Source organism: Triturus cristatus, chromosome 2_2 (assembly GCF_964204655.1).
Source record: "Triturus cristatus chromosome 2_2, aTriCri1.1, whole genome shotgun sequence".
Lineage (NCBI taxonomy): Eukaryota > Metazoa > Chordata > Amphibia > Caudata > Salamandridae > Triturus > Triturus cristatus.
In genome coordinates, this window is record NC_140582.1 from 451,179,003 (window position 1) to 451,191,671 (window position 12,669).

Sequence of the window (12,669 nt, forward strand, 5' to 3'; positions counted from 1 at the left end):
AGAAAAGGGAGAAGAAGTGTACTAATTCTTATAGAATGCAAATAAAATATATTATTACGTTATTCTGCATTCTGCTATTTTGAAACTTCGAAGTCCAGTAGGGGGCAGTGTTATTCTGTGAGTGAAAGTCTTGGAAAATATAGCGTTCATAACATAATTTTAACTTCTATTTAAAGCGTTTTGTTTTTTTAAATTTTGAGATCTAATCAACATTACAACTTGAAATAAAACATAAAAGTAATATCACTAAAACTCCAAAGTAATGGCATGTGTGGTGAAAGCGTGTGTGCTAGTCGTTTGCGTGGCAAGTGTGTTTATAATGTAATCAAATGTAAAAGCATGCACAAGGTATGCGTGGTAAAAACTACGAAGTAAAGATATGTGTGGTAATGGCATACATCTGCATGTGTGTACATATTCCAAGATACAGCCCTTTTATTAAAACTGACTTGTCTTATACCGATTCTTATATAATTTTGCAACAAATATCTAACAAGTTTTTTGATGAGTTTAAATTTACACTAGAGATTGTTTTGTCATTCTTCAAGTTTACAAACATGCTCACTCTTTCTTATAAAACAGCCATGCATCAACGATTTGAATGGTTGTGGTATAGATGATTGGCTAATCCATGTATTATAAAGAACCCCCTGCTGAATATGATAGGGATATTGCAAATCATCTTGGAGCTCCAGAACCCTATAAAGGAACTTCTCCTTCGGCCTCATTCCTCTATATGGCCATGGAACTCCTCGGTGACTTGAAATATCCTTGTAATGTACGGCAGGGGGTACCTTATCCCATTATCCCATATATTTTCATTACATCAGTTCTTACAGTGTAATGGAATTTTCTTTTTATTGACATAGATATAGATATTATATAAGAAACAAGTTTTTACCAAAAGGATACAGGCTTTTTATCTTACACTCCTTAGCAAGCTTCAAAGACTGAACTTGAGGCTCTACAGCAAAATCAATATTCTATTTAATCAATTGTCTATAGAATTTTAGGGGGTTTTGGGATGCTCGTCCTTCCACAGAATTTAATATGACTGAAGCAACTCTACCATCATAATTTCTTATTAAATGCAATAATGGAACAGCTACATAAGCCTGGACGGTTTTAAGAAAACGGAAAGCCCCCTTTGACTTTGGAGCAATATTGTGTGGCGTAATCCGAAGGTATTACAGGTCATGCTCTATTACTTACCGGTAATCTTCATTACTCCGGGTCCCGTTGTCCTCGTCATTTACATATTGGAGATGACCATCTCTACAACAGAAAAAAGACAGAAGAATGCTGTTACACTAACCCCGCCCCTCCCACAGGGAGTATATATACCGGTCTAACCCAGCATCCTCCCTGAACCACCAAGTCCCCAACAGGAAGGCCGGCCGTCCAGGAGGGAGGGCGGGGCGTATGAATGGGACGAGGACAACGGTACCCGGAGTAATGAAGATTACTGGTAAGTAATAGAGCATCACCTCCAGATCCCTTATGTCCTCGTCCCATTCATTTACATATTGAAGAATACCAAAGCAGAAAAGCCGGTATTCGAAAAAAGAAAAAAAAACAGAAGCCATCCCGGGAACCCACACCAAGGCAGCCACCGAAGGAAAGCCAAAAAGGAAGAACCACCAAAACCCCCCAGGCAGAGCACCCAGACAAGAGGGAGCCCCACCAAAGCAGGAGCGCACCCAACAAAACAACTGGAGACCAGCCAGACGAGGAGGCTGACAACCATAGAGGCCAAACCAGCCCACAGCAGGACCCACAGCAAACAAGGGAAGAGGAGAGAATGGACACCACAACCCACTGAGGCAGCCAAGAACAAAAACAGCGAGGCCACCCAAAGAAGAAGACCAAAGGACAACACGCCACCAAGCCAAAACTGGGCAACAGGAACCAGACCAAGGCACAGACAACCCACGCCTGCCGAAAACAGGCCGCGGAAAGGGAACCCCAAGAAAAGGCCACAGAAGCCCACCAAGGGCAGGACCAAACCAGAAGAGGAGGGAAGCAAACGGCCAGGCCCAAGCAACCCCCTCACCCCGAAGCAACCGCCACGACCCGGAACCAGAGAGCCCAGAGGACAACAGCCTCCGAAACCCCACAGAAGAGCACCAGGCCCCAGGAAAAAAAGAGACCAGCACCAACCACGACAGCCGACCAGCACCCAGCCCGGAAGGCGAAAGAGCCCAGGGACATGCCAAGACGGAAAGCCAAGGCACCGGGGAAAGAAAAAAGAAAGGGGAACAGGAGGGAGCGTCCGACTCAAAGACCACAGCCCCAGCAGAACACCCCAACAGCAAAGCCTGGGAGACAGAAGCAGAAAGCCACAACCCGGACAAGCACACACTGACCCCCCGAGAAGAGGGGCAACAGGCCCCAAACTGAATAGGCAGCCGATCAAACGATCCAGAGAACCCAAGACCAGAACAAGGGAACCACAAGGGAGCCAACTGCAGCAGCAGCGGACAAACCCAACCAAAGACCATTGAACGAACAAGCCAGGCAGAGAGGAACTCAAATAGACCAGGCAGGAGGCAGGACCAACAACACACAGACTAGCAAAGACCCGAGCCCAACAACCGGCGCCCCCAGGGGCCCGGAAGGGACCAGAGAGGTCCACACACCACAGCTGGGAAATACCAACCCCTGAGGGGAAGGACTCCCAAAACCAGCCTGGCCACAGAGGCAACAGAAGCCAGGGCAGAAGAAGAACAGGCAAACCAAACCCCAAGGCCCAGCACACATCAGGGGAAGGCAGAAACAGGGGAGAAACCCCATGGTAGAAACCGCAACAAAACACAAGCAGGCGAGAAGCCAGAGCCGAAGCCAAGCAAACAGCCCGACCAGAAGGACCCGAAGGTCCAAAACACACTCGTGGAAAGCCATAGAGGGGAGGACCCCAACAGAGCAAAGGCAAGCAAAGGCCGGATGGGCGCAGAGAGCCCCTGCAGGGAAAACAGCGAAGCGAGCATGACCACAACCAACAAGGCAACCGCACAAAGACCCGGAACAGCAAGGGCCAAGAACACGGAAGACACCAGGCCCCAGCGCCCCACAGGGGAACCGAGACCCGAAGAATCCACAGAAGAGAAGAACCGCCAGCAGCCACAAGGACAAAATCAGAAGGCAGAGAGCAAGCAGCCCCGGGGAGAGCACCACAGGTGAATCTGGAAAGGACAGCCACCCAAAGGAAGCCCCCAGCACCCGCAACACCCGGGCGGACCCCACAACCAGGCATGAACCAGGCCAACCCAGCCGAACCACAGGGAACAGAGGAGAGAAGGCTCAGGCAAGGAAGCAATGCAACAAGCCACCAGACCCCATCAAAACAAGCCGCCTACTCCCAGAGGACCAGGGGACCAGCAGCCAGGCATGCCACCGACCAACACAACCAGAGGAAGCAGGCAATCAGGAAAGGACCAGAACCCGACCGCAGAGGAACCAGTGCAAACTAGCAGCCGGGCAACCCCGAGCAGACAGCACCAGCACATCCAGGAGGACACCCCACCAGGAAGCAACCAGGCACCCAAATGCCAACAGGGAGGAAAGGCTGAAGGCAACCGGAGACCACAAGGAGGCATCACCGGAGACCAAGCAGAGGCCGTCGCAAGCCCACAGACCAGGAGTGACCGGAAAACGGCCCCCGGAACAACAGGACCACGGTGAAAAAAACTGTGGCCCAACCCCAGCTAAAGAAACAGAACCAGGCAGGGACAAGAACACGCACCCCCCCCCCCCCCCCCCCAGAGAACCAAGTCGGAGAAGAACACCGCAGGCCAGCTGAAGCACAGCCGAATCCAACAGCACCTGGAAAACCAGCCAGGCACCAAGCATGGCCCACCCAGCTCCAAAGACACAACACCGCAGGAAGTGCACAGAGCGGGAAGACCACCCGAAGGGAGCAGGGGCTGAACACCAGAACCAGCCGCGAAACAGTAGGACACAGGCAACAGACAGAGTATTCAGCAGACAGGGAGCCGCAGCAGGGGCTGCCACAGACCGAGCAGCACCACTGACAGAACCAGGAGCCAGGACCCACCGAAGGAAACCCAAGGCAAACGACATGCACAGGAGACAGAACCGCAAGGGCAACCCCGAGAATCCAGTGGAGAGCAGCAGCCGGGGAACACAAGGACCAGGCCAAGGAAACCACAGAAGCCAGGAACAGTGCAAGGAAAGTGCCAGAGCCCAGAGCAACAAAGACAGCCGAACCCAGCACGGAAGCGGCAAGCCGCTGAACACAGCACCACCCAGCCAGGCCACACGAAGCAGCCCAAAGGCAGGGTTAAGCCACCCATGCCACACAAAGCCAGAACCAACACAAGGAAGGAAGAGAAAGGCTCCGTGCACCCAGGAGGCCCCATGGTCAAACCCAGACACCACAGGCTGTACAGGACCCAAACCAGGAGCACACACAGGGGACAGCAGGGGAAGCACGCAGTATCAGAACCCGTGGAGTGGAACCACCCAGGACACAGGACCAGGCACCAGGGCCCAAGTCAAGCACAAGAAAACAGCCCATCGCAGGAACAGCGAGGCAAAGATGGAGCAGCCAGGAACCCCAAGAATCACACCGGCCAAGCCATGGCACGCCCAGCGAGCACAGCAGAACACCCCGACAGGGACCGCTAGCTGGCAACAAGCTAGCACCAAAACAACAGGGCAGTGGCACCCAAATACCAGGACAGGTACCAACGCGTGACACCAAATGCAGCACAGGACACATACTGGAAAAACGAGACCATAAGGCAGAATGGACACCACCATTCCCAACAGACCCACACAGAGAGGGTTGCCGCAAAGAGACGCAGAAGCAAAGGGGACAAAGGCGGAAGAAACACACAGCAGTGTACCAGAGCAGAAAGCACGCAACCAAAAGAACACCAGAAGCCCAGGAAGCGTCAGCGGCCTGGAGGGGCGAACAACACCCCCCCGCACCAAGTCCATCTAAAGTGCAACAGCAGACTACATGCTGCACAGATGGACACACTCACATAGAAACATATATGACAGCAGCAGAAGGCACGAGGGGAAACAAGGCAATCCGGAGTGAAACCCAGACCAATGAAAAAAAGAGTGTATGACCACAACCACCAGGCCACAGTGACTCTGCAAGGCAGGAAGAGGACACCAAAAGTAGAAGAACCTCTGCAACCTGAAAAAAAACATCAGGCAAGAAATGGCCACGAATTCAAGCATGGCACACACAGTATTGGGAGACCCCCATGTGTACAACAAGGGAATTGGCAGTGCGCAAGCTTGGCACTGAACAACAGATGGATTACCATCACCTACGCAAGGGCACACATGTGAACAACCTCAGAAGGACGAAAGGCTGAGAGGAACTACCAGGAGTCGAACCTCCGATCATGAGGAACAAACACAGGTCCATGACACGGAAGCAGCAGTCCATCCTGCCACCAGACTCAGCGTCTGAGGGAGAAATGAAAGACAAAATGGGAACATGACCCAGGCACCCCGTGGGCCGCCGTAAGCAAGTGGTAAAATAAACCGCTATGCGGTACTCACCACGGGGGTAGTCAACCACCAACACTCAAGACTGACCCCCAACCACCAGCCCAGACGCCATCCAACAGTGAGTGCCGAGGCATCAGAGGAAAAACCAGGAGCAACCGGCACCCCCAGGCGTCCATGCAGCATCCAGGGAGGAAAGCCGAATCCAACAGCAGCAACCAGCACCCAGGAACACCAGGGGCCTCACCAAGACCGCCCGAGGTGCCCCAAACAGCAACAACAGCGCGTCTTCCCGACCGGCCCAACCACAGGAAGATGCGGCCTTCAACCCAGAACAGCCCGGGAGGAGCGGCGCCGAAGCCACAAAGGACCGGCCGCCCACAACGCGGCTCCCGGCAAGCCCGGCAGGCCAGGAGTCCGCGGAACAGGACGTCGAGAAGCCCAGCAGCTCGACCAGACAACGAGGAAGATTTCAGGGATGCAGAGGACAGCCCAGCAGCCCGACGAGACGTCCCAGAAGCCAACAGCAGGTAAGAGCAAACTTCACATCCCTTTCTGTTGGAAGACAGAAAAAAAGAACAGGGAGAATGCTGGGTTAGGCTGGTATATATTCTCCCTGTGTGAGGGGCGGGGTTAGTGTAACAGCATTCTTCTGTCTTTTTTCTGTTGTGGAGATAGTCATCTCCAATATGTAAATGAATGGGACGAGGACATAAGGGACCTGGGGGTAATTGCAATTACCCAAATAAGAAGATTCCACGGCATCTGTCAAATCCCTGCACTCTAGATGCTCGATATAACTGTATGGATTGTTACCAAAGCACATTGCTACATTTTTTATATGCAGATCATTTACATCACCATATGTCTTCGCTTGGACAATTATCTGTTGTAGGTCCGTCGTAATTTGTGTGACCAGGACCATATTATCCACATATAAGATACTTTTATGGGCAGTATTGTTAATGTAATAGACAAGAAGTTGATTTTGCTTAATAATATTTATTTTGCTGATCTTGGAAGATATTAAAAAAGTATGCTTTAAATCAGCCATCATGTCATATGTTATGCCTTATACCTCTTTTGCCATTGTATTCAGTACAGTGGCGGTCCGTCCATTGGGGGCGTTGGGGCGTTGCCCCCCGCCCGCTCCCCGTGCCCGCAGCTTCCTCGGCGTCTCTGAATTTAAGTAAACTCTCAGTTTACTTACGTTCAGAGACGCTGAGGGAGAACTGTCAGTCAGTATGACGTTGGACCGCCAACCCCCTTCAGAGTCTGAAGGGATGGGCAGTTTGGCGTCATGTTGACTGACCGGCAGCCAGCAGCACACAAGTGCGCATGAGTGGGGACGGAGGGCGATTTTTGCACTGTGCCCAGTCATGCGCACTCGTGTTTACAAAGGCTGGCGCATGCCCATTAGGAGAGCGAGGGTTGAGCCAAGGCTCAAACCTCGGTCTCCAATGGGTAGGCGGGCGGAGCGTAAGCCTGCTCTAAGCCAATCCTGGTGCTGCTCCAGCACCAGGATTGGCTGAGAGGGGTCTTGCAATGCATGCCAGCACTGATGGGCTGTTCCAGTGAGTAGGCGCCAGAAGTAATGGAAACGGACCCGAGGCGGCGCGGACGGTGGACCCGGACCTGCTCAGGACAGGTAGGATTTAATTAAAAAAAACGTCCCCACCCCCGCGCGACACCCCCCCCCCCCACACACACACACGACACGAGCTGCGGCTGCAAAGGAATTGAATAGTTCTCGTTTTTGGCTCATTCTCTGTCAGGGACTCCAAAGCTCTTACATGACCTCGCTTTCTCCATGCCTCCACTTTTCACTGTCTCCCTCCTTCGTTTCCTTATTGAAAGGAAATTGTGAGTGGATTTTGCCAAATACGTTTATAACGTGCGCTATAAAGGAAAACGTATTGCGTTTCAAGGGAGCAATTCAACTCTTCCGACTTCCCCTTATTGTACCAGCATCTATCTGCCTGTGTAAACACTAACCTTATTCTTCCCAAATTAATTGCCAAAAATGTGAGCATGGTCTGCTGTTGGAGTATTTCTTTGACAAATACTAAATTATGGCTAAAAAGGCGGCGTTTACGTCAATACACATACTTAACTAACTTCATTAGGTCAGGCCAATCTTTTACTCTGACCGTGTGACTAGCGAAAAAAGTAAGCACCATATGTCTATAGGAGTCCAGACACCCGTAGCATCTCACCTTTAACAAAACCATGTCCTTGCCCTAGTATTCAAACCACCCCCAGACCCCCAAAGCCTTAGTTTTAATGTTAGGGGCGTTATATATACCCGGTTGTGAAAGTCTGGCCCCCTTGCGTGATATAGGCGTTCTAGTCTGATGTATGGCTTTTGTATGAGACCTCAGACAGCAGCAGTCAGGTTCGGACTGGGACAGAAAATGAACCCGGGCACAAAAGTTAAAGTGAGCCCCACTAGTGAATTAGAAAGCTAAAAAAATATTTCCCAGCTTCTAAATTCGAACAGTTTTTAGCGTGTAAAAAACACACAGTAAAAGTGTCTTGCCCATTTGGAAGCCTGCTTGAATTTGAGCTTGCCGCAGGCATAGTATTGATAATATAAACTGCCTGATTTGATAATTGAGTTAATTTACATCCGAGAAAGGGCTCTGGGAGTTCTCAGAAGCTTATATTTACATCTGTAACATTGATATTTTATCTACGTGTAATCAAATAAAAACATCATCACCTCCACAATGATTTAACTCACTTTGATTTTTCGAAGAAGTGTTATGTTTTTTTTCTCCTTTGTTTTTTTCTGCTGTTCAGATGTAGTAGCATGCAATTCCAGAGTGGCAGGTATTTCCTGGATTTTCCAACTTGTAAAAACTGGCAGGAGGGCGTTCCTAATACCAGCTATATGATATTAGGATAAATATATCCAGCTTCCTGTGACCTTAAAGAACCCTGCGCTCTGCTAGTCCTTCCGTTGCTCACATGAGGGTTTTGAGTAGTCTGGTACTTACAGTCGTACAACACGGAGCAAGGTGGAAAGATAACTCCTGAAAGGGTAATACTTTTTAAGTGCGCGCATTCATAATTTAATGTTCACCCTATTTATTTAGTCGCATGGCATGCATTTATTTCTTGCACTATTCCTGTACCGTGATTGGCATAATTTAGGGAGGAAATGAAAGGGGGCAATTATTTTACATATCACCGGTAAACAATGGCGAGGGAAGGAGAAGAGGGTTGTGGCAGACTGGTATATGTGTTTTTCAAGTTCTCGGTAATCCACTGGAGGCTGTTCTATAAATGATTATTGAAGGGATGCAAGCTAGCCTATAATTACAGGAAAGAAAGTGGCCGCTCTGGCATTTCATAACTATGTGCCCTCGAAAAAAAAAAGTGCTTTGTGAGTTTGTCACCAATGATAATTTAGATAGAGGCTCATTACTGAACATCGCAACACTTTAAAAACCTTTAGCCTTCATGCTGGAAAAGAAAGGACTATTTTAATGGCGAGGTTCTTTTGTGTTCTCTTGAAAAATTCAATCAAGACAATACGTCATTGACTATTAGTGTAGTCTACCGCCTGTATTCTAATGGGAGCGCATAGATAAATTGCATGTATCTTCAAGACTTGAACAAATCAATGCAAACATGTTAGTGATGGTGGCGGGATGGGGAGTTGTCTTGAAAAATATGCAGGATTGCTACAAAGGTGTGAGCACATTTTGTAGTTTCTCTTCACGAGAGAAAACCTGCAAAGCGATCTGGTCTACAGTATCTTTGAGGACGACATTATTTTTGTAAAGTTTCCATATTAGTAATCGAGAGCTTTTACTATAGCTAGCAGGGGCAAAATAAGGTTGCTTTGTGCCATCAGTATGTGAAAATTGTCCCACCAGCTCCCAATTGGTTGTAAAGGACGAGATAATCTAGCTGCAATGTCACTTTACCTGCTGCACCATAGCTGCACGAGGACCATGGGGTTTGCTCTATACATTGCTTTATAGACATTCTAGGTCATGTGAACTCGGTAACGCTCTTGGTATTCAGTCTTTGTTGCAACCAATTGTTGGTTTAAATGTGTCTTTGATTTTGTAAGTCATGATTATCAAATGGGCATGAATAATAAGTCACCAAACTTATTTCGGTGTTACAGGATAAGGGAAACAGCAGTATCAAATTAGAAGGGTAAAGATGAAGAACATGAAGGATTTATGTGTAAACAGAGGGCAGGAAATGTATAGAATGTGTTACCTTTCCATACTGCCATCATAGCTATGGGCAAGATTCATTCAAACGCAGAAACACATTTAAAAGGCACATTTCTGAGTGTATTTTCCAGCACTAGGTCTCGGCAGTAGAAGTAATTGTTAATAAAGTGATGATATATGTCAGACTTGCGTGTCGCGGCATCTTTTTCATTCCTTTTACCGTTCCAGTTAGCAGGGAAAGTGCGTAGTTTGATGCCAATGTATCCGGCACATTTCTTACTTACATAGTGTTAACATGTGCAGAAAGTGACATAATAATGAAATACTACCCTGCATTACACTGTAAAATGTAGTCAACCCTGCTGCATTATTTGGTACTTCCTGTTGCATAATTCCAGAGGACCTGATTAAAGTGTTGCTGCTCTTCCGGTCCTTGAGAGAGGTGGAGAGAAGCAAAGGAGAGATATGGGAGGGTAATAGGGGTCATAAGGAGGAGGCTGGGGCATTGCTGGGTGTATTGCATTAATAACCTTCCTGCTTCCTCATATTTGCTTGAAAATGCTCCATTTATCCTCTATTTTTTCAAAATTTTCTCGGGGGAGAACCCCCGATCCCCCCGAAGGTTGTTTAGGCTCGCTCGTTGGGCTCGCTCGCCTCAGTGCAGAACTGTCATAATTTAACGCTCACCACTTTCAAATGTCACCAGCCGCCACTGATTCAGTAGCACCTTGTATTCTGGGACTTGTAGTTTTGTCGACCTCATTAGAACATGCGTAAAACTGCCAGCATACAAAATTATGTTGATTGAAAGGCAGGTACTGACTGTTGAATATGTGCAAGTAGCTTTCCAGTCCTGAATTTACTCTTTGCATTAAGGGGCATTGCAGTGTTCCTTTTTGCAATACACCTGGAAATCTACAGCCACAGAATTCAGAGACAAAAATTACTGAATAAGGTACTTATGCTTGACATTCCTTTAAGCTATGCCACAGCACAGCTAGTAAATCTAATAGCATAAGAAAAGCACAAAGCAAACAGTTTCCCTAAGCTTATGTACTGCAATTAAAATAAAACATTTACAGAATGTTATAATCTGGCCCATCACAGCAAGCAAATATAATTGCATAGAATCAACACAAACAAAGGAAGAGACATATTTACAAGCCCCTATCGCCACAGCAAAGTCATTTTTTAGACGTTCCTGTGGCGATAGAGGCCTCGCCTTATTCACACGCCTAATTCACTTTATGTGGCTTAACGCTGCCTTGTGAATAAGGCAACCTTTCCCGCTATACATAGCATGAAAGGGGTGGGTAATAGGTGTTTCAGTGGGCATTCCGCCGCAACACCCATTGATTTTGGCACTGCTCCATATTTACAAAGCTGGCGTAAATATGAAGCAGTGCCAAAATTAGGACCTGGTCTTAAATATGTGAAAAGAGGAGGAATGTTTTATTTCTCCTCGTTTTTGCTGTTGCGATGTGTGTTGTATTGTGCAGCACACATAGAAACAGCAAAATGCCATGTATGATTGTTTATATGCAGGAAGGTGTTAATCTCTGCACTTAAACAATCATTTTAAAAATGATGAGTTGCAACTTCTATGTGTGCTGCACAAAGCAGCACACAGTGAAGTTACAAATCGCCATTTATGATTGTTTATGTGCAGGAAGGTACGCATTCTTGGCTTAACGCCGCGCTCCACCACTTTAGTTGTAACTAAGATCCCTAAGTTTATGTCCTGCAATTATAGTAAAACCTTTGTAGGATGAATAAATGAGACTAAAGCATAAATGTTGCACCCCAGTTCCATAAAAACACAACACAACCTTATTAAGATATGTGAATGTTGCCTCACAAACAAAATGTGTACAGTGGAACAAATCTACCTACTGAGTTAACCTTTCAGGATTGGTGGAATGCAGTATGTTACAATCATCGATTGGATACAGCATATACCCATCCTATAACAGTAACTCTCAAACAAACGTATTTCCCTATGGTACCCTATTACACATTTCTTAGATAGATACGTAAACCCTTCTTTAGTTCATAACCCTTATACTGAAGAACTTCTTAACCCACCTTGACTTTCTTTTATTCATAATCTTGTTTCTTAGTTGACACATTACCTTTTCAAGAATGTTTTACCATATACTTCTAAAATGATTAGACTATTGTTGCTATTGAATATGCTAAATTCTTTATTATGTGACTATTAAATGTACCACCTTCCCTTTTGTAGTTCTATTGTTTATTCTCTTTTTAATTGCTTATTTCATATGCTCCCTTCCTCTATTATAGCTTTTTCTATTTTATATTTATTGCGCTATATTGTTGTATTTGTAATATCATAATACATTTTTCCTTTAAAACTCAAAGAACAATTCTCCCTACCATTTCAACTAAACTGTCCTAGAAATTAATCATAATACCTACAAGGCTGCACTCAGACGCTATCGCCAGCAAATAGGAGATACCAAGAAAAAAGCACCAGTGGACCTCATTGAAGGAAGCTCCTACAGCTGCAAGGGGATCTTCTTGATCGTTAAGGATTTCACCTCACACTCTGCGACAACCAATCCAACTTCTTCCACAGTAAAATCGTAAACATCTACAGCAACTTCGCAAACCAACCCAATCCCAGAAAAATCATACCTACCACCAACCAGGATGGCCACCTGACTGAATGGATAACACGCCCTAGAAATGACACAGCAACAATCATGCAGACCATCCACTCAGGGGCCCCAATAGACACATTCCCCCACCATATTTACAACCTGGGAACATCACCAATCAGCACCACCATGACCCACGTCATCAACACCTCAATCACAGCTGACACTTTCCTAGCTGAATGGAACCTTGCAGAAATCAACTCCCTCCTCAAGAACCCAACAGCCGGCCAGAGAAAAACAAAGGAACTTCTGACCCATCTCCCTGCTCCCCTATCCAGCCAAAGTGATTGAACAAACAACTT

The 12,669-nt window shown here is 47.0% G+C and overlaps 1 long non-coding RNA gene across 1 annotated transcript in view; it reads left to right on the forward strand.

Moving 5' to 3' along the window:
- Positions 1-8,480: 8,480 nt before the first annotated feature.
- Positions 8,481-12,669, forward strand: part of LOC146862344 (uncharacterized) — a 171,526-nt gene continuing 167,337 nt past the window's right edge. Inside the window, exon 1 of the long non-coding RNA XR_014978424.1 lies at positions 8,481-8,533. This is a non-coding gene — a long non-coding RNA (uncharacterized LOC146862344). The remainder of the gene's footprint in view (positions 8,534-12,669) is intronic.